The following is a 22,882-nucleotide window of genomic DNA, read 5'->3' as shown; positions in this document are numbered from 1 at the left end:
GTGAAAATGAAATGCAAAAATCATCTTCATTAATATACTTAGGATAAAATTTCAAGTACACAAGTAAAAAAAAAATCTAGCATTTGAATCTCCATCACTATATTTTTGTTTTTCTGCTTTTTCTCACTCAAAAAGATCCCCATTTAGAGAGACAGAAGGTTTCTCAGTTCCTTAAACCACTAACAGTGGCTTACAAGAATGGGAGTATAAGTAAAATCAGTGGTTTCCACTAGGGAGACATGTTATCAACATGTAAATTATACTTGGATTAATACATGGAACTCACTGAAGAGGTGTTGTAACTCCTGACTTCCAATCTGTCCTGATACAGGAGAACCATGGAAATAGAGCAAAATGTGTCTGAGATCCAACTGACTCCATAGTGAAGTGTTATTCTGAACTCCTGGTGCCATGTTTAGTCTCGTGCCACACAAAGACCAAGGGTGCAGATCCCACGGGTTATTTTAAGAACAACTGATTATCAGCTCTATGAAGTCATTATAGTTTAATAACCCGCAACTGAGATGATTTTGATCTGTGTTTATTATCTTAAAGAGCGAAGGAGAGCATGATTAACATGCTGAGCTCAAAGCTAGGGACCTTACAAACAATATCTTATTTAATCCTCATGACACTCCCTCTGAACAGTGACAGTAACCTCAGCCTAGAGTTGAAAAATCTGGAGCTCTGGGTATTTGAGTAACTTGCAAAGGTCAGATAAGCAGTAAGGGACAAAGTCAGAATTAGGAAAGAATGCAGATTTAGAGACTGATGCTAGAGCCTGTGTTGTCTGTTAGGTCTGTCTTGAGTGTCCCATTCCATCCTGTCTCCACCCCGTTTCAGACATTGCGGACAGCTGCCAAAATGAATAGCAATGCCAAAAAAAACCCAGCCTCCAAATAATGACAAAGAATTGAAATTGCTTTACTTTTTCTAAGGAAGAAGTGAATAGCAAATATAGGGATTAAGAAATATCAAAATGATTCAATAAAAGTCACTACATTGACTCCATTAAAAAGTATCCGTGATCGTCTAGCTTTAATTATTTGTATTTTTACACATATAATAGAGTTAATACATAATTAAGATGAAATTCAGATATCTATAGTTAAAATGTTTTGACTGCACAATTCTGGGGATTGTAAAATGTAGCTACAAAATCTACGACATGACTCCTATGAAAAAGTGAAGATTAGTAACTCCTGCCTTGGATTAGGCTGGCTCCTATGACTTGCTTCTGATAGACAAAATGTGGCAGAAGCCACATTTAGAAGATACTATATGCCCTCCAAGGGTAGGTTAGAAAATGTGATGGGGCACCTGGATGGCTCAGTCGGTTGGGTGACGGATTCTTTTCTTTCTTTCTTTCTTTCTTTCTTTCTTTCTTTCTTTCTTTCTTTCTTTTTTTTTTTAAGATTTTATTTATTTATTTGACAGACAGAGATCACAAGTAGGCAGAGAGGCAGGCAGAGAGAGAGAGAGAGGAGGAAGCAGGCTTCCTGCTAAGCAGAGAGCCCGATGTGGGACTCCATCCCTGGACCCTGGGATCATGACCTGAGCCGAAGGCAGAGGCTTTAACCCACTGAGCCAGCCAGGTGCCCCCCCCCTTTTATTTTTTTAATTTTACTTATTTATTTGACACAGAGAGAGAGAGAGAGAGAGATCACAAGTAGGCAGAGAGGCAGGCAGAAAGAGAGGGGGAAGCAAGCTCCTCGCTGAGCAGAGAGCCCGATGCGGGGCTCGGTCCCAGGACCCTGAGATCATGACCTGAGCCGAAGGCAGAGGCTTAACCCACTGAGCCACCCCAGCACCCCAAGGGCATTGGATTCTTGATTTCAATCAGGTCAGGATCTTGGGGCCATGGGATCAAGCCCCACACCCAGCTCTGCGTTCATTGAGAAGTCTACTTGGGATTCTCTCTCTTCCCCTGCTCTCCCTCGCCCCCATGTTAGCTAACTCTCTCTTTCTCAAATAAATAAATGAATCTTTAAAAAAAAATGTAATAGAGGCTCTGTCTGCCTCTCTCTTGGAACCCTCACCCCAGAAGTGATCACCATGTTCTAAGGAAACCCAGGCCACACGCAGGTCTGATGCTACTAGATGTAATTAAAATCCCAGCCAGCTGCCAGCGCTGACCACTAGACGTGTGAGTGAACGAGCCACCGATGATTCCAGCAAAATCCCTTCCAGCTGCCCCAGCTGGATGGCACTGACTCAAGTTCAGTATAGCTTTCCTGTGAGCCCGGCTCAAATTGCATTTAGGAGCAAAACAGATAGGTTTGTTGGTTTAAGTTAGTAAGTATATGAGGTTGCTATTAATTAAAACTAATTTTGTCATGAGCTGCCATAACAAAGTACCACATACTGAGTGGCTGAGCAACAGAAATGTATTTTCTTCCAGTGCTGGAGGCTGGAAGTCCGAGATCAGGGTTGAGTTCATTCTGAGGCCTCTCTCCTTGGTTATTGATAGCTGTCTTCTCCTTGTGTGTTCACATGGTCTTCCTTCTCTCTCTCTCTCCCTCTCTCTCTCTCTCTGTGTGTGTGTGAGAGAAAGTGAGAGAGTTCTAATCTCCTTTTCTTAGAAGGACCCCAGTGATATTTGGCTGGAGCCCACCCATGTTAACTTAATTACCCCTTTAATGTCCACATCTCCAAACACAGTCTCCTTTTGAGGTACAGGGCGTAAGGATTTCAATGTATGAAGTTTGCGGGGCTGACACAATTCAATCCATATCAGTAAGTAATGTCATTAATTAGTTAACATATTAACTAATTAAAGAATTAATTACCCAAGGTGATTGCTCTTGGAAGAACAGTCATGGTTCTTGGCCATTGTATCCGGGGCAGATGTCCTAGTAGAAATAACCACAATGGGGAGGAGGAGAGCCTTCCTTTACTGAGCTATGTCCATGAACCAAGTTTTCTCTAGGTCTTAGGACACAAAATCTCATTTAATTTTTACAACAACCTAAAAAGAAAGTCTTCCCATCCTGGGTGAGAGTCGAGACAAGGGAGCCTATGTGAGGAAAGAAGGAAGAGGACATGAAGGCAGTGGTGGCTGAGCTCCTGAGGAGGTCAGGAGGCTTCATGCGGGAGGCAAGTATGGACTGAGATCCCCGCTCTCCAAACACTAGCTTTTTTTTTTTTTTTAAGATTTTATTTATTTATTTGACAGAGGGAGAGAGATCACAAGTAGGCAGAGTGGCAGGCAGGGTGGCTGGGGGAGGGGGGGAAGCAGACTCCCTGCTGAGCAGAGGCCCATGTGGGGTTCGATCCCAGGACCCTGAGACTATAACCTCAGCAGAAGGCAGCGGCTTAACCCACTGAGCGACCCAGACGCCCCCAAACACTAGCTTTGTGATCTTCAGAAACAAGATCAGTGAGTGGCCCAAAGTCACTCAGGCAAGGCTGAGCTGAGATGAAATGTACCTCAGGGTTCCTTCCACTGTCATTATTCTTTTGTGAAAACAGACTTTCAAAACAAGCCACAGAGGATTCTAAGCAAACTTTGTTTATTCATCTATCTGCTGTCGTCCTCTACTGTGCCGAAAACCTGCACAACCGTATCACCAACTAGAAAACAAACCAACCAACTGTGATTAGAGAGAGTGCCTCACGGGGTATGTGGGACGCCCCTCAGGTAAGACATTGGCTTGGGGGATGGCTGAGTCACCCCTAAAACCTGGTCTCTGCATGAAATTCTGAGATGCTGGGGCTTTCTGTGAATGTTTATTAACGGAACGAGAAATCCCTGAGAGGGGAGGCCGAGGTGTGAACTCTGGGGTGGCTGCCACACAATTTCAAGTAAACACTTGAAGAAGCATTTGTATTTCTTCAATAACAGTTGACAGGGGCACGAAGGAAAGAAACCACTGGATGTTTGTTCTGCATCCCATGACTGGCTCTTTCTAGAACCATTCCGTTAGCAGGGAATTTTGTTTTTCTTTCCTCTCCTTCTTGACAGTGACAGCTCCTGGGGTGGCAGATGGGCCCTGTCAGACAGGAGTCGCCACTGCTGAGAACTGGACAGGCCAGCAGGCTTGTAGACATGGGCTGCGAGTCTGCACACTGCCTCGGCTTGAGGAAAATCATTTTCTGAAAGGCTGCCTATGCCCCGTGCTGGTTTGACCCCATCTCCCTTTTGGAGTTATATTGGAGAGTAAGTCAGTCAGCTTGCCAGGTGTGGTAATGTGTGAAATCTTTCCTTCCGCACAGTCTGTGGTGTTCATGGGTTAATCATTTTTTATGTATTTTCCTGCATCACTCAGTTACATAGGTGCATTAAAAAAAAAAAAAAAAAGGCAAATTTCCTAAGGTTTTGTACCCTGACTAAAAAATTATGTCTTTAAATGTTGCATGAAGACTACCTTACTCAGCTGGGCTCCTCATGAGAACAAAAAGCATTTCCCAATTTCCCCTTTATTGGTGAGGTAAATACCTCTAGGTAGTACCAGATATGTGCCTGAGGATTTATTTAATGATTGGACAGAGAGAGAGAGAGAGAAGCCTTAACATAGATCCTGTAACCCAAGTGTTCTTCCTCAGCCCCACAAATATCCAGTCACGGTAAAGATGTCACTGATAGAAAAACCTAACACGTCACCGTGAATTTCCACATGAAGATGCACATCTAAGTCAAGCAATGACCTAAGCCAAATTATTCTTTATTGCTTTGTTGTTTTTTTTATTAGTTACTATAATTATTCATGCAATTATTATTTACTTAATAGAAAAGGGCACAAGAAGATGTAGCTGCGCAGGCAGAAATCATAAAATCTATGATATGGGCGACCGGGACTTAGGGCTTAAAATGAAGTATTTAAGTATGCAGAACACCCAGCTAACACGACTGAAAAGCAAAGGGTAAGATGAGGTTCAGCAGAGATCAAAAGCTGGTAAACCCCGTCAATGTTTGTGAGTGGGTGCACAGGGAAAGAGTAGTCAGGTCTAATCCAAAAACATTATTCCCCAAACTTTACCCATTTCTGAAGCCTCCCTCAAATCTGGACATGCCTTTCATCTGCTTTTTCTCTAACTCATGGAAGCTCTGCTTGAGCATTCTCTGGTATAACACCAGGGACCTCACTCGGATTTCCGTGTTTCCAATGTCGGGGAGAAGGCATATAACTATGCTGTTTCATCTCTGAGCAACTCCTGTTTCCCAAACATCATTCTTCAGATGCAACAAGGTTTCAGAGCCTGGCGCAGCAAGGCTGGATTCCCACTTCAGATCATTCTGAGGACAAGTGTTAAGACTGAAAGGAGAGCTGATGATGTAAGCTTCAAGTGTATCATTCCCCCATGGACCGAGAACGTACCAGGTAAAGCTGTGGTGCTGGGTACAGGGAATAAATAGATAAGACGAGTCGCAATTGTCTCCCGTAGCCCGCAGTAGAGCACGAGAGGTGAAAGGTTACCACATCACGTGACGTAACCCATCTGTGCTGTAATGGACGAGGTGTTGATTGGCTCTGCTAGGCACAGGATGGAGATGGTTTCAGAGAAGAGGTTATACCAGCGGCACAGCTACCTTTACCGAGATCCTATTATGGTCCAGACATGATGCTGAGTGCTTTATAATCACTGTCTTGTTTCATATTCTCAGTGAATTGTGAAGAGAGTTTATTATTAACCCCATTTTAGGGATAAGGAAATTGAGGCTCGAGGATGTTAAGTAACTTGCCTGGCATCCTGCAGCTAACAAATGGTAAAGCCAAATCTTTATCCCCAGGCGAAAGACTGCTGCACTCAGAGGGCATCGTTTGCTGCCTCACTGATAGCCCTCAAAAGAACAAACACGATTTATCAAGCAGAAAAATAGAATGGGCAAGGTTTTCTACAATGGGTTTTCTGTAACAAAAATGTAACCCATAACACTGTTGCCCAAAGGCATTTTACCTTAACATAAACAATCTTGTTTTACGAATTGGGGATGTTCTGGAAAGTCCTATTAAATGAAATTTCTGGAAATAGCCTCACTTTAAAAAAAAAAATCAACTTTACTGAGGTACATGTTTCAGTTATTTCTTCCCTCAGACAGCAGCCCTGGGTAAGCACTGCTCTGCTTTCTGCTAGTCTAGGTAAGCTCTGTATGCTTTCAGAATTTTAAGTAAAGGGGGAATCATACAGTAGGTGCTCCTTTGTGTCTGGACTCTTTGGCTTAGCATAGTATCTTTGAGATTCATCCACCTCAAACCACATTCTTGTGATTCTGTCCCTGTTCCTGCTGAGTACTACTCCTTTGCACAGCGACACCACGATTGTTTACCCACTCTCCCACTGAGGCACAGTCGGGTTATTTCCAATTTTTGGCTGAACATAGCATAAGTTTAAGATGGCATATAGGAGTTCACTCTTCAGAAAAATGCTGCAGTGAATTATCTCATCACTGATCTGCTTTTCAAAGTCTGCAGAGCCCGTGAGTCTTTGGTCTTGAATGTGCTGGGCCTCTGAGTCTGGCTCCAAGAACTCTCAGTGACTGCTCATGAAGTGTCCTTCAACGTTGACTCACATCCTCTATTTCTCCTTGGAGCTTGTACAGTTTTGAGCTATGATGTTTGGCTTAATTCAAGTTGTTTAAGCTCAGAGGATCCCCTCAGTCTAAATTGACTGATAATAATATCCCATCCGGTCACCAGGAGCTGACGGTTTGAAGGTAGCAGTGAGCACCGCATGGACCAATTCTCTCAAATTATCTCTCAGCTTTTCCTCTACCACCAATTTCTGAAACTAATGGAATTCCTCCTTTGAATTACTCTTCTCTCCCATCGGCAATCACAACAAGTTGGATTAGCAAAGAAGAAAATTGCAATGCATGAGAAATGAAGAAATATCTTTATTATCGTGTTCTTTGATGGGAGAAGACAAAACCGTGGAAATTAGTGTGGGCCAGCAAAGCTGGCTGCATCATCAGAATGCTGGAGGGGGACAGTTTCTGGGCTACATCCTCTGGTCAAAGGCTCCCTCTCACAGACGAAAGGTTACAACCTCCGGCTTTAAGCTAAATCCTTCCATCAGATCCACAATGGAGATATCTGGAAAGCTGCTTAAATGTAGTGCTGTCTGTCGGGAGAGCAGAAGTGATAATCCGTGGAATCCTTTGGTGTTTCATGCTCTCCATCATTATTGGCATGTCGGACCCGACTGCATGGAAATGAGTTGAACCTCAGCAAAAGGATCTTGAAATAGGTCAGACATTTATCATGGCAATATATAGAAAATGCACTTTTTATTTGGCCATTTTTTCCCCAGACAGTAAGTTCCATTGAACTTGAAGTGACCCATGATTATAATAGGCATTTTATCTTCCAACTGGGGAGGAGGAGGATTTGGGGACAGTCCATTTACTGCCTTTTCTAAGGGCCTGGAAGGAACTTTTACAAACCATATCCTCTAAAACGTCTCCCCGGCTAATTTGATTTTTGCAGGATGCCATCGCCATGATCCGATCGTGATGCAGTACTCATTCATGAACCCATGAAACGCCCTCCGCTCTTTGGTTCATCTAAGCTAAAAGCAAACAAACAAAAAACCCAAAAAAACGATTTCCAATTACATTTTGAAATGCATATTTTTTTAAAAATCATCTTTACATAGAATTTGGGTAACTTAAGTCCCAAGTTCTTACACTGCAGGAATCATCTCTGTGCATCATTTGCCAACACTCAGCAGATTTAGCCCCTGCACACCTACAGATGTGGTGTGTGGTTAGAGTCTTATGTTCAGGCTAGACTCCAGAGGTCATTCGAGGTCTACCTCTCGTTAGCTTTGCAACCTCAGGCAACTAGTTTAGCCTCATTGTGCCTTGGGTTTACCATCTATCCCACGAGAATGATATATAATAATAGTACCTATCTTATAAGGTCATTGTGATGATAAAAGGAGATAGCAAATGCCTGGCAGGGAAGAAGCACTCAATAAATATTAGATGTTATTATTGCCCTGTTAGACCCTCTAGAGTCTCAAAGAGTTAAGTGTGCGGTTCAACCTCCTTCCATGAGATGCATTCAACATAGTTGAGGGGCAGGGCATTAAGGGGTACCTGGAGATAAGGCAACACGGCACACTATCCGCATTCTACACTGACATAAGGTAGGCTTAAATGATGTGTCACTTAGAGGCAGCATCAGGTACAACGTTAATTGCGCAGAACAGTCATTTAGTGCAGCAGCAGTAAGAGCAGCGTTAGGTCCGGCTGAGAGAATTGGCCAGAGAAGGGGGGGTGGGGAGCCGGGGCAGAGCGTTCACAGATGGCGACGCACTAGACAAGCAGTTCTCATCCCATATTTAAATAGTATGGAATCATATTCAGTAAAGTATTCCTCATATACACATTTTTCTTTACAATGCCAAAGTATTTGCTATTGTAGCTAATTTGAAATGAGGTGGGATGGTAGTTAATCCAAAGTACAGAAGGAAAAAGAAGAAAAAAAACTAGGGGAATTTTGTTGATGAAGTTGACTGAGCCCATCACCAAGGAGTAATGTCGTTTAAGAATGTTCCCTGCAAATGCAAGATGAAAAGGCATTTTAGAAACAAGGACGGTCCTATTTTAAGGGTTTGGACTAGCACTGACATTATCTTTTCTTTTCCTGGTGCATAGGTTATTTCTGAATACATTCCTGAGCAAATCTGAGAGACTGCTTCTACCTCTTGCAACACAAATGCACATGATGTACAGTGGATCTTCACTTGATAGAGGACCCCGGAAGTCTGAGAATGACAGTGGCATCTAGACCCATGTGTCTTGTAGATGGTACCCCAGCATAAGGATGCCACGGTGAGGAAATACCAGGCAGAGTGCTATTTCCGTCAGGGTAAACTATCAAAGAGAGGTTTATGATGTCACATTGGATCAGAGCTATATTTATGACTGTCCAGTGAAGAGCACTGCTTTGCTCTGCCAACCAGAAGACTTTTATCTACCATAATCACAGCCTAACCAATTTATTGTTTCCTTTAACAAGTAATATGTGATAAATATGCTTTGAAAATATCAAAAGTCTGGAAGAAATAAGGCTTTGGTTGATTGTATGTAGTATAAGAACACTGTTTTTTTGGTTTTAACAAATTACTATTAGAAATGATGATTATGTCATTTTATACATCTGAATAATCAACAACAGAGATTGGCCAACTTTAACTGTGAAGGGCCAGATAGTAAATATTTTCAGCTTTGTGAGCTGTATGGTCTCTGTTGAGACTACCCAACATTGGCTGTAGTGAAAACGCAGCCATATAGAATAAGAAAGATGAGAAATAACAAGCGTTGGCGAGGATGTAGAGAAAACCAAATGCTTGTGCACAGTTGGTGGGAATGTAAATTGGTGCAGCCACTGTGGCAAACAGTAAAGGTTCTGGAATTCTAACAGTTCTAACAGTAGAGGTTCTGGAGAAAAGTAAAAATAGAAATACCATATGACCCAGTAATTCTATTAGGTATTTACCCAAAGACAGTGAAAACACTAATTTGAAAAGGTATATGCACCCACATGCTTACTGCAGCATTTTTTATAATAGCCAAGATATGGGAGCAAGCTAGTGTCCATCAACAGATGAATGAATAAAGAAGATGTGGTATATAAACACAACGGAATATTACTCAGCCACAAAAAGGGATGAGTTCTTGCCATTTCTAGCTGGATGGAGCTAGAAGGTATTATGCTAACCGAAATTAGTCAAAGACAAATACCTTATTATTTCACTTATATGTGGAATCTAACAAACAAGACAAACAGAAAGCAGAAACAGACCCATACCTGGGGACAACCAACTGATGACTGCCAGAGGAGAGAGGCGTGGGGTGAGGCATGAAGTGGATGAAGGGAAATGGGAGGCCCAGGCTTCCAGTTATGGAATGAGTAAGCCATAGGGATGGAAGGTACAGCTTAGGGGATAGAGTCATGGTATTATAATAGCGCTGGTACAGTGACGGATGACAGCTGCACTCAGGGTGAGCACAGCATAATGTATAGACTTGTCAAACACTATGTGGCACACCTGAAACTAACATAACCCGGTGTGTCAACTACACTTCAATTAAAAAAAAAAAAAAAAAGAAAGAAGGAAAAGAAAACACAGCCACAGGTAGTACCTACATGAATGAGTGTGACTGTGTTTAATTAAAATGTTATCAACACAACCAGACTGCAGACCAGTTTTGGTCCTCAGGCCACAGTTTATCAACTCGTCCTCTACAATGAATTTTTACCACGCGGGCATCGTTAGTCTGTCTTGTAGCTTTTGGTCTCTGTTTTTATAGCATGAATCACATCACCTTGACTAAAACAAAGGTAAAAATTGTAAGAACCTCTTCTTGTCTCTACACCTTCTTAGCTATGGGTCAAACAACATGCAAACTTCATTCTTTGGGCCAGAAACAGTGTCAGGAGGAGGGATCGCAGGATCACGAGGGCCACAATCCCTTTCTCTTCTCTAAAAATATGTTATTGAAAGAATGTATCTAACCAGAGAGAGAGAGAGAGAAAGAACTAGATTAAAGAATGGTGAATTTTGGAAGGCCATAAGCCTCATAAGGACAGAGAGCAGGGAAACACACAAACAGGATATGCTACACTAGGAACAGAAGGGAATAATAAACGCCAAAGGGGGTGTTACTCTGGAAAGTTCATGATTGGATTTGTCTCTTTATATACAGTGGCAAGTAAGCTCAAGTGTCCAGTATATTTTGGCTTATACTATTTTCTTTATAGCCACCTTCTCATATGCGTTGGGGGCTGTGTATATATGGTTCCCAGGGATGCAGACTAGGGCAGGATTTTATCTTCAGAATTCAGATTCTGAATTAGATTTAACCCTTTCTGGGGGTATAGGCACCACAAATTCTATGCAATCTGCTCTGGGACCTATCTTCCTCCCTGAATCAAATGTGGTACCTTGAAGGACTTCCATTCTGGTAGGCCCCCTGCACAGATCCCCTAAATATCAACCCATGGAGGAAAAAAATCAGCTGCAAATGTGTCTCCTGCAGAGAGTTAAGTCCATTCGTAGGCTCCCTTATTTTCCCCAGAAGTCAGCTAAACTTTCACGTGAGTGGTGAGAACTCTTGGAAGCTGCCATCCAAATACTTTAGAAATGCCATTTAGCTGGTACTGTGGGGAGAGAACTTAAGAAAAATTCAGCACTGATAGAATTAGATTCGTTCTTCATTCAGTCTCCGTGAACTTTCTAGGCACTAGGCATATTGCTTTTACTGTGCTGTCATTGCTGAAAACCAAATTGTATAAAAACTTCCCTAATCACCCAGGAGAAGTCCTGAAGGGGTTGAGTGTCATTGCACGAATCCCAACACTGATACAGGCTTCTGGGTGTCCTGAGCCCCTCTCACTCCTTAGGTAGCCCTCGCAGCAGTGAGAGGAGGTCCCCCACCTGACCAACAGGGCCACAGAGGGCAGACAGGACCTCCCAGGATCCCATGCCACCACCTCCTACAACCCATTTGTTTTACAAAAGAATGAAAATAAGGCCCAGAGGGTGAACCAACCCTCCCAAAATCAGGAAGTCAGAATAGTGATATCGCAGAGTTGGGAAGGGACTAATTCTAGACCAGAGCTCTTTTTACTGTTTCCCTCTGGTGCTCATATACCAATTTAAAATAAAAGAGCCAAATGAGATAATGAAATTCATCAACTGACAGCTCAAAGCAAACGGGCTGCATTAAAAGCTAAGCCTTTCAAGGGGCGAACAGTGCAGGTGCCAGGAGGCTTAAAATAAAAGCTTGAAATGCCTTGACAGGAGAAAATTAAGCTCTTGGCTTCCTGTTATTCGCCCACTACCATCCATTTTTGGTGGCTGTCTTCTCGTGGGTAAAATCAGAGTTTGTGGATGCTTTCTGTGATTAATAGTTAGACACAGACATTTTTTTAAAATATTCAATTCTATATACTTGAAGATCTGGCTAAACCTTTGCTACCAAATTTATAAATATTTTTCCCTACACTTCGAGTTTAATTACTTTATAGAATTAAATGCATCAGCTCTGAAATGAATATCTTATCCATTTATGTTCCCAAGACCCGGAGCACTGTCTGGTTATACAACAGGCCTCAGGAAATCTTCATGGAATTCAGGCCAAAGAATTTTTTTTTTTTCACTACTTTGAAACAGAAAAAGACTTACCCAAGTTGTAATAATAAAAAAAATAATAATAATGATAATAGCTAGCATTTTTTAATGTCTATTATGGCCAGGCACTGTTCTAAGGGATTTATAAGGATCTACTCATTTGTTTCTCAAAACAGACCTCCAGGTACTATTAGTATCCACTAATTTGGAAAAAAAGATAAGGAGAAACAGAGATATTGAAGAAACCACAACATCGTGCCCAAACTAGAGAGTAAAGTTGCCAAGGTCAGCATTCAAACCCAAAGGCTGGCCTCTGAGTCCACCTTCTTAGCTAGAAAAATGATATAGTAAGTTACTGTATTTTTATTTTACTAGACCGAATGCAACTAAGACAAAACGTGATCCAAAATATTGTTATGTGATAGTTATTTTGCGAAACAGCATTAGCTATGATAGATGTTGGCCAGCTATAAAGATAGTTAAGGATCAAGTCTTCATTATTCCAACTTAACTGTTCTCCATATAATAAAAGTACAAATAAATTTTGAAAGCCTGTTCCATTCCCCATCGTTAGAAGCACTTGGGAAAACTATAAAACAGACATAGAATATCATATAAAACAACTCTACCTCCAAGGATGATACCAAGACATTCCGTACAGGAATTCTGAAGTTCTTCATTCTGACACATCACCACCAACATGTATTCATATAAAAGATCAACTAAGAACCAAATTTAGGTCCATGAGCTGACTCAATTTATATCCAACAAAAAAACTACTCTATTTCAAAGAAGAGATTAAAATGAGCTTCCCTCTTAAGAGAACAAAGTAAAGGGTCCGGCAATTTCAAGCAACTCTTCTTAAAGAAGATATCCACAGTACTGAGTATCTGCCTACTCTCGGTCTAGCGGCAATGTGGCCTCACAGGTACGTGGCCCCTCTCCTATGGTTCGCTGAGAGGCTCGTGCCATCAAATGATCACAGGCAAAACTACAATGAGACAGAGTTAAGATAAAGAGGTGAACTTGCTCTAAAAAATCTTTGAAGGCTGGACTTTACCCAGGGTAACCCATGATGATTTTCCTGAGGAGGCAGTGCCGTGCTAGTATCGAAAGAATGAGAAAAGGTTAAGAATTTATGCATCTTTAAAGATTTATGCATCTTTAACCTTTAAAAGGTTAAAGAATGAGAAATGGTTAAGAGTGGAGGGAAGGGAAGAAGAAGAGCAAAGACACATGCAGGGACCCTAAGGGAAAGGTCTGAGCTCTTGGCCAATTAACCTGGTTCCCAGAAAGTTGAGTGCAAGTAGATGGTCCAGTAATGTGGCTATGGAACTGTATTTTGTTATCCATTGTTCTCAATCAAGTTCACATAAATCAAACCCCACATAAAATAGTAATATGGTTGCTATGGGTTTGCGTATTCCCTAAAAAAGGATCCACTGAAATCTTAACCCTCAGTACCTCCGAATGGGACCTTACTAGGAAATCCTACAGAGTAGTCAAGTTAACGGGTTAAGAGATCAGGCTTTGAACAAGATTGCCAAGGATAAAAGACCAGACTGCCCATGTGCTTAGCTAGGTAACTGTTCTCGGCTTCCATCACAGAGAGGAAATAACAGTGTATACCTCGCAGAGTTGCTAAGATTAACTGTGAGATGCTTAGAAATTTTTCTCTGTACTCTTTCGTTGTAGCACAATGAAAATTCTCGTGTTTTCATCTTAAAATTATAATAATGACAATAATATAATGATTATTGACATGAAGACACAATAATCCTGCTTTACTTGACCCACTTCAAAGTCAGCTCTAACTTCTTCCCGTCCTTTTTATAAAAGAATGCCTTAAAATAATTGTTTATTCCTGCAGCCTACGTTTCCCCTCCCCGTTCTCTCTTATAACCACAAAGACCTCAGCCCCATCACCCCAACAAAACCGTTCGTCAAGACTATGGATAAACTCCCCATTAATTCAATAGTCTGCTCTCATCTTCATTTTACAGTGGCCCATCTTCAAAATCTAACATGCTTCTCGTATGTTGCTACTTGCTACAGGTTTTTTTCACTTGGCTTCTAGAATGTCGTATTCTCACGGTTTTCCTTCTATCTTATTGGTTGTTCTTCCTGGTTCTGTTTGCTGATCTATTCACTTCTGTCAGATTTCTTAAAATAGAGGCCTTGGATATCCACTCCTCTCTCTATACACTCACTCCCTTGAGATGCCATCTAATCTTTCAGCCTTAAATATCACTCATGTCCTGATGCCTCCCACTTGTGTAAATCCAGATGAGACCTTTCTCCAGGACTCTAGACTCATATATTCAACGGCCTACTCAACATCTCGACTTGGATGCATAAAAGATCTCTACAACCTCCTTTGCCCAAACTGATCTCTTCATATTCTTCCCCCTAAATGCACCACCTCCAGTCTGCACCATTTCAGTCAACGGCAACAACATATTTCCTGCTGTTCAGAGCAAAAACCTTGGAGTCATCATAGATTCCTTACTTTTTTTCCCCCCATCCCACATCCTGTTGCTTTCTACCTTCAGGACACACCCCAAATTCACCCACTTCTCACTCTTTCCTTTATTAGGTACAGTCACCAACATCTCTTGCTGAGATGACTGCAACAGTCCAACTGGTATACCACCTTCTCTCCCCTCCAACAGTCTGTTCTCCACATTGTATCAAGAATTGCTATAGGAGTGAATAGATGACTCAGTCATTTCTGCCCTCGGCTCAGATCGTGATCCTGAGGTCCTGGGATTGAGCCCCACTGTCTCCCTTCTTAGCGGGGAGTTTGCTCCTCCCTCTTGCCCTTCTTCCCCTCCCCCCTGCTCATGCTCTCTCTCTCTCTCTCTCTCAAATAAATAAGCAAAATCTTAAAAAACAAAACAAAACAGGGGCACCTGAGTGGCTCAGATGGTTGGGCAGCTCAGGTCATGATCCTGGGGTCCTGGGATCAAGCCCCACATCGGGCTCTCTGCACAGCAGTGAGTCTGCTTCTCCCTCTCCCTCCATAATCTCTCTCACTTTCACTCTCTTTCAAATAAATAAATAAAATCTTTAAAAACAAAACAAAACAAAACAGTTACTATTCCTTTCCTCAAAACACTTTAATCAAACATGAAGAGCAGAAAAGATATTTTAAGCAGAAGTGAAAAGAAAAATAGCAATATGGAAAAGACAGGATTTATAAGTATTGGGATATTAGGACAAAAATCAAAATGAACAAATATAATAATGTGTTCTTCTATTGGAAGCAGACTTTAATAAATTTTCTGTTCTTTTTTAAACGACTAAGGTTTGATGAAACATCGTTATAAAACCCAAAAGAGCATGTTAAAATTTCATCTCTAAAAGACCCCACAAAAAGCATTAACCATCACCCATTGCTCATTCATATAAGATCTATTAATAGTATAACTACAGTGTACTGGTCTGCTACAACGACAGGTAGTAATTGGGATTAATTTAATCATGGTGAAAAAAGATTAGGTTTTGTGAATACATATGTGTGACTAAAACAGGATATTAGCACTTTTAACCCATCAAATAATAGGTGGTGAATAATTCATATGCTTACACTATAATTATGATTTAGAATAAGAGGTTATCAATAGTAGCTGTACACTGTTGTTGTTGTTAGAGGGTAGAAGGCAAACGATAATGTTGTTTAACTGATACAGGTGAGCAATAATCTACCCACTCTCAAAACAAACGAACAAACAAAAACTAATGATTTCATTCAATTTCTTCCTCTTCCCCATTATCTATAACCCACAAAGATCACTATTCTTTCTGACCCTGTATGTTAGCAGACCGTGCTACACAGTTGGGCACTCGTATTTCTTTGTTAGCCTTTATTTTTTGCTCTATATATGCAAATTTCCTCTCCTTGGGTAAACTCTGAGTAAGCAACTCCAGGGCCAATTTTCCCTCTTCATTTCCTGGGGCTCTCAGAATAGTAAAAACATACACGGTGTCTAGTTAACATCAGTTTATTAAAATACTCGACAAGATAACCTCTATGCTTTAACACCATTTCACCTTCAGAAACCAAAGTAACAGTTAACAATAAATAGTCTTAGAGTAATTTATGATGACCTCTGATATTTTAAAGGGATTTGCATTTAAACCTTCTCTTTTCCTACCTTGCTTTGCATATTTTTCAAGGACCCTGCAAATGGCCTAAGTCTTTCAGTTGGTTCTTTTTATTCAGAGATACAGAAAATTTCTAATTTCCAAGGATAAAAGTAACGGTACGGTATCACTTGCACATACCGGCAAAACCACATTTTATTACCCTCTAAAGTTGGTAAGACCTAATCAAATTATTCTGGATAGTGTCTGCAGAAACCTTAAACCACCCATAGAATTCACAATGGGTCGACATAGCTGACTATTTCCAAATCTTTCGCAACGTCTCTCATATTTTTACGGTTTGTCATCTCCCACAGAGTGCTTCTTTCAGTCTGTAGCTTTCTTTCTACATGAAAACTGACTTTGCTTCTCTCCTGCTGCTTATGAGTAAACTCCCTGGCGTGTTTGCAATTTATTGTGATCTATTTGCCTCTTTCCAATAAAGATAAATTCTACAGCCCATCTTAAAGCAACCAATGTGAAAAAAGCCTTCAGAGTGATTTTAGTGACAAGCGAAGGGCATTGCATACAGTTAGTACTAAATACATGCTCTGTAACTGTAGATCGTTTATCATCCTGCCATTTTCATATAGGGAATGTTGAACAAGAACTTACATCTAGGGAGAGGTAGCAAGAAGTGGCAATGAGGAAAAAAAAAGGGGGGGTGTTACTGCTATTTTTCTTCAACTTCTACTTTTATTAACTCCACAAAAACTTTCGCTTTGCCTAACTAAAAATTTTCTCTAAAATTGTGCCAGAAAGAACCAGGGACGGTGATGGGCTGAAGATGTATTAGGATGACTCATGACCATGGTTGAGACTCATAATCCAGATGTGGGTTTCTTCTCCAAGTTCCTGGTGCCTCATTATTTATGCTATAGCCACTTCCAATGTGCTACACCATTTCCCACCTTTGTCCTTCCCAGTCCCATCTACATGGAATAATCTTCCACACATCGTCTACCTGGAAAACTCATCTCCATCTTCGCAAAATTAGCCCTGGCATCAGTGTGTATCAAGCTTCTTTCCAAACATGCTCATCAACTGTAAGTTTATTACTTACTCCTCGAGGTAAACTGTACAGATATCTTTGCTACTCATCTTTCCTTCATTTCCCTGTAGTCTCCTCATTTGTTTACACACCTATGTGGCTTATTACACACTTTTTATAGCCAGGGTCCATGCCGCTCAGGTCTTTTGATCCACTCTGCCTATCACAGCACCTGACAAAAAATTAAGTGTACAATTAATAACATTTGTGGAATGTTAATGGTGCAGAGGACTTAAAAATATTTTTGAACATGCTGTTTTATCCTCAGCACAAATTGCGAGTCAGAGAACTTTCCTTATACCCTCTCACCAATTCGTAGTCATCTGAGAAAGTATTTTGGTTTAGAGTCATATCAGTGGGAAGGTAAACAAACTAGATTTGTAAAGATGGAGTTTTAATAGAAGAAGGTTTAACATTGTAAATTTATAGAAATAAAAAAAAGAGACAAAGTGTGGGTTGTCAAGCAGAATATATGAATGGGCTAATCATAATTAGTGGATATGAACACTGTGTAGTTTATAATTAAAATGAATTATTCCTTATAAACATACATGCTATATATATATATATATATATATATATATGATATAGATGCGTCTTAAAGATGAAAAAAATGCCTGAACTGGTTAAAACTTCCCTTTTCTTAGCATCGATAGTCTACATACTGAAACCATTTCCAGAGGTAATGCCAACGCACAAGAGCTGTTGCAGGAAGGAGGATGGTCCGCTCAGGTTGCTGAAAGAGGTAAATGATGAGCCCAGAGAAGGAGGAAAGGGCCAGACTAGCTTAAGTTTTGAAAAGTATGTTATATGGTCAGATCTTTACTCTCAGAGTGGGGAGAAGCCATCGATGCTCTTAAGCAGATTTCAATGTGAAGAAATTTGTTATGAAGTAATTCCTTTGGCTCGAGTAAAGAAGATGAATTGGAGAGTGGGCAATGGTAGATGCTGGGAGGCCCATTGGGAGAGCATTTCAGTGGATTAGGGGAGAAATGATGCCAAAAAAAAAAAAAAAAAAGTAATGCCAAGGCTCACCTGGGTGACTCAGATGGTTAAGCGTTCAACTCTTCATTTCGGCTCAGGTCATGATCTCAGGATGCTGAGAGAGAGCTCTGCATTGGGCTTGCCCTGGTCATGGAGCCTGCTGAAGATTCTCTCTCTCTCTCCCCCTCTGCCCTCCCCCAACAAAAAAAAAGAGGAAATGCCAAGAATGTCCTCACTTGGGCTTTCTGTGTTCTACCACTGAAATTTTAACAATATAACTCAAATGAAAATATGTGAATATACCCTATAGGGGGAAAACAGTGATTTGGAACTTGAGGAACTAAGAGCACATTAAATCACACACACACACACACACACACACACACACACACATACACCTTTCTCAAATAATGAGGTTTAGCGTTAGCTGTGAATAAATCAAACACTAGTACTGTGGGAGAAACAGGTACCCTGGAATCATAAACAGAGATTCAGAAATTTCCGAATGAGAAAAGGGGTGGAGGAAAAGATATTATTGCTCTTTCCAAAACTGCTCATTCAGGTTTTATGAGAAAGAACTGAAAGGAATCTTTATATCATCAGAAAAATTTGTTAGGTCTCTGTGGGTTTCAATGAATTATGTTTAATAGACTAGCTGGGTAATCAAATTATGAAAATTTGGAAGAGACACGCCAACCTTTCCATGGAAGGTGTTCAAGAGTGATTTCTTCTTTATTTTCTTTGTTTTGTGGTTGTAATCAGGTTCAGAACATGAAGTGTCATTAGTCACATATGATAATGACACTCCCACCATGACTTATGGAAAAGGCTAAGGCAATTTTGACTTCTGACAATAGCTACAGTCCTTTTACCTTATCCCCATAAACACGCTACTTTGTTTCATCAACTTCAGCAGTTGTGTGAATTTCAATAATGTTCACATATAATACTTAAATATCACCATGGCATAAGGACAATGATAAGTTAAATTTGAAAAAATAAGATTATTTTAAAAATTGTGTTTGTCCTCCTTTCTGGAGATCCAGTAAGGGAATTCAGAAAATACATCAGCATGTATCATTAGGTATAATGCAATCACAACATATTAGCGTGTTTCAGACTCGTGAATCGAATCTGAGTTTGATCAGCTATGTTACTTCACGGAGATAAAATTATTGTCACAATGTAAGTCTAAAGGAATTGACTACCACAGGGAAAGGAAACAAATTGAGTACATGTGTGGAATACAGTGAAACTTTTAATTCTTACCTTTGCATCTCGATTGAAGATTTTAGGAGTGAAAATGTAGTACTTAAGGCATTTTATAGAAAAGTCTATTAGAACAATTCATTCTGCATATAAACAATTTGTTAAGGACTATGATTTTGCAAGCTTTACTCAGTGAATCAGGTATAAACTTTAACCTCTAACTTTAACCTTTATTACTTTTTACTAAAAAAGTGATAAAATATGGAGTGCAGAATAGTAAAATGAAAATGAACTGATTGTTTTACATTATTTAGAAATATAATGGCTCCTTTACCATAGTGTGCTAAGACCTTATATACACCAACACAATTTAGCAAGAAGAAGAAAGGGATAAATGGACAAGAGCACAGAATATCAAATAAGATATCATATAGCCTGTAGAATTATACTTCAGAAGACTGACGGCATTTTTAAAAGAATTCACATCATATAAACAGTTTATTCTTGGGGGCCATGTTTTAGGTTATAGATAACATATATTTTCATTATTAATGACAAAGTCAGAAGCAGCAGCAGATAGTAAAAACAAAACATTGTTAACAGTGCTTCTTCTGTATTTGTCCAAAAGTATTTGCGGTTATCTGTTCTACTATATTTTAAATTAGAACTTAACCCCCTGGGATTTATTTATGGTATCTGCATAACTTTAAAAAAAGAAATATCAACATTAGGAATCTAATTTTTTTCTACCAAACTAAACTCTAAGAATAAGCACAAGAACAGTTATCTTCTGTTGTAGGTTATGAGCCAACTGGCCAGAGAGTGGGTTAGCATAGAGTCATTCATAAGATCCAACAGGGAAGAAATATAATTTTGAAGTCAACACTCAGGGAAAAATAAACATGCAAGTAATGGCAGTACAGGCTGTTCTCATGTACAATCAATAACGAAAGGACGTGAACAAGAATTGAGAGTTTGTGAAAAAGAACTCTCTCACCAGTGATTTTCAGCTATTAATTGAACCGGTAAAGATATTGATGAATGAAAATGCTTTCACCTTTAAACGTTATCCTGCAGGATTCTAAGTAAGGAAGAACTAGTGGTGTTTGCTTTGGAAATATTGGAGATAACTAGTTAAGTCCTGAAATTTCCCAGGAGAGATCATGAAGTTATTTAGAATATTTATTTGTTTGGCTTTAATTGATTGTCTAGAACAAAATATTAAAGCTTCTTTGGAGGGTGTGTAAAGAAAGGAATAGGAGTGTGATGTCTCCTGAACTTTATCTATTTAAAGACCAAATCCTCTTTTACAAAATGGACAGTCCTCATTGTTCTTTAATTAGCAGGTTAGTGCCTGGGTTTCATTAAAACTGCAGTGGGATTCAGCCCTGGATGGTTCTCACATGCAGCCTAGAAAGCAAGCATTTCTGAAGCGGATGGCGCATATACTTAAAACCATTAGGAAAAAACAAAACCCCATATGACCTCCTTGCATTTTTCTTTGTTTGAACGGGTCTGTACTGCAGTGCACCATGAGTCCAGAGTACAGATAAGGAAAGGAGTCCTCAAAGCAGATACAGTATCCTGTAATTAGGATCACCCTATTCGTAATATAGAAAATGACAGTTTTTAATACCGATGTTGCTCTGGTACGTTTTATAGTTGACCAGTTTGGAACACATTTTGTTTGCTTCATTTTTACATAACACTTTAATATCCCCTAATATTTTCCACTACAAGAATCCGCTTTTGTTTACCAAACACCTTTTTCATATTTCTATCTCCTGTAACTACTCTTCATCCCAATTTCTCATCATTCCCATTTGGCAGATGGGATAACAGAGGCTCCGTAACTCAGAAAACTCTACCAGGTAACAACTGGCAGAAGAATTCCTGCCCCCTCCCCTGCACCCCCGACTCATTCTACTCTATATGTGACAGCCAGATGGTCAAGTGATTTGATATACTATACCCACCTGAATACAGATTTAACAAACTGTCAGTAGAAACAGTAGAAACAGTTACACCGTTTTGTAACTCTGGTATACAATTACATTTTAAACCTCATTCTTTCAAGTTAGCAAAAGAGTCTTCCCATCTTCCCGAAAAGATATAGTCAGGGGAAACTCAAGAAGAAAAAAGATTTCCATGAGAGTATTTGCTTCCTCTACCCAGAGAGCCTGAAACACATTCCTGAACACTCCCAGCTGACTTCATTTATGATCACTTTTCAGCCTAACTTTCTCCCCAACTGTTGGATGGCACTGTGCCCACTAACAAGGCACTATGCCAATTTTTCTAGGACACACATGCCAATCAAATGTGAGATTCAATAGAAAACATTGCAAAAGCCATCTCTTTTGCAGGGCATCCATTATCTCCGGCAGCAACATGCATTAACACCAAATACATCTTGAGGGCCAAAATTAAAATTGTGAAACACTGAGGAAAATTCAGCATGGTAGCTATAATGCTTGAATTGGAGCAGCGGACGGGTTGAATTCAAGGAGGCCCATGGAAACCTATTAAGCATACACGTATCCTATTGCTTAAAAATGTCTTTGGAATTTGAAGTGATTTAGGAAAACAGTAACAACCTAGTATTATAAGAGTAAACTGTGTCATCGTAAAATTAGAGGTGAGCCCAATTAAAAGAGAGACAACCAGAAACAGTAGCTGGATAGATTCCAAAGCCACATTCACAGAAACGTAGGGGTATGCCATACAGCACAGTATAGCTCACAATGTTCAGATTAACTGCTATTGCCTTACCTGGACCAGCCCGTTCCCACACAGATCTAAATGTCCAGATGTGCATTCTTGAGTGTATACCTTAGTTCTTAGGTCATATGTCTATGATCCCAATGATTGCTACTTTGGAAAGTTCACTCCCAAAAAAGCATTGCGTTTTGTCCAACCCCCTCACTTCACCAAGAAGGAAAGAAATTCAGACAACTAATTAGGATCAAAGTAAGAATTCAATCCCAGCTATCTCCTATCCTTGGTCTAGTGAGCTCTGAATTACGTCAAGATTTATTTCTCTTTGCTTATCTTCTATGTTATATTCAAATTACAATTATAATATGGCCTGTTTTCATGTTATATACATATATAATAACACAATAAGATATTCATAGTGCTAGTGACAGGTACTTTGTGCCTAATCAATAAATAATTACTCATTATTTATGCAGTTTTATTTTCTCGATGCCTAAACAGTGAATTTTCTTCTGTCTATTAAAATTTCTGTTCCTGTGGACATTAAACCCATGACTGACAGAATAAAATGCAATAAAATAAGAGTCCACATGAGATGTGCTTGTCTAGATGGGCACCTGCTTTCCTGTGACCCATGCATACCTCTGTCTCAGCACTTAGCAGTCTCTACTATTCATTTGTCTAGTACCC

The 22,882-nt window shown here is 40.0% G+C and overlaps 1 protein-coding gene across 2 annotated transcripts in view; it reads right to left on the bottom strand.

Moving 5' to 3' along the window:
- The window catches only part of GPC6 (glypican 6), a 1,107,056-nt gene that overhangs the window by 494,086 nt on the left and 590,088 nt on the right, over positions 1 to 22,882 (bottom strand). The window lies entirely within an intron of this gene.

The sequence above is a fragment of the Meles meles genome, chromosome 14, assembly GCF_922984935.1.
Source record: "Meles meles chromosome 14, mMelMel3.1 paternal haplotype, whole genome shotgun sequence".
In the NCBI taxonomy this organism is placed as follows: domain Eukaryota; kingdom Metazoa; phylum Chordata; class Mammalia; order Carnivora; family Mustelidae; genus Meles; species Meles meles.
Note: the sequence above shows the minus strand (reverse complement) of the source record. Positions and strands in the feature narration are given on the sequence as shown.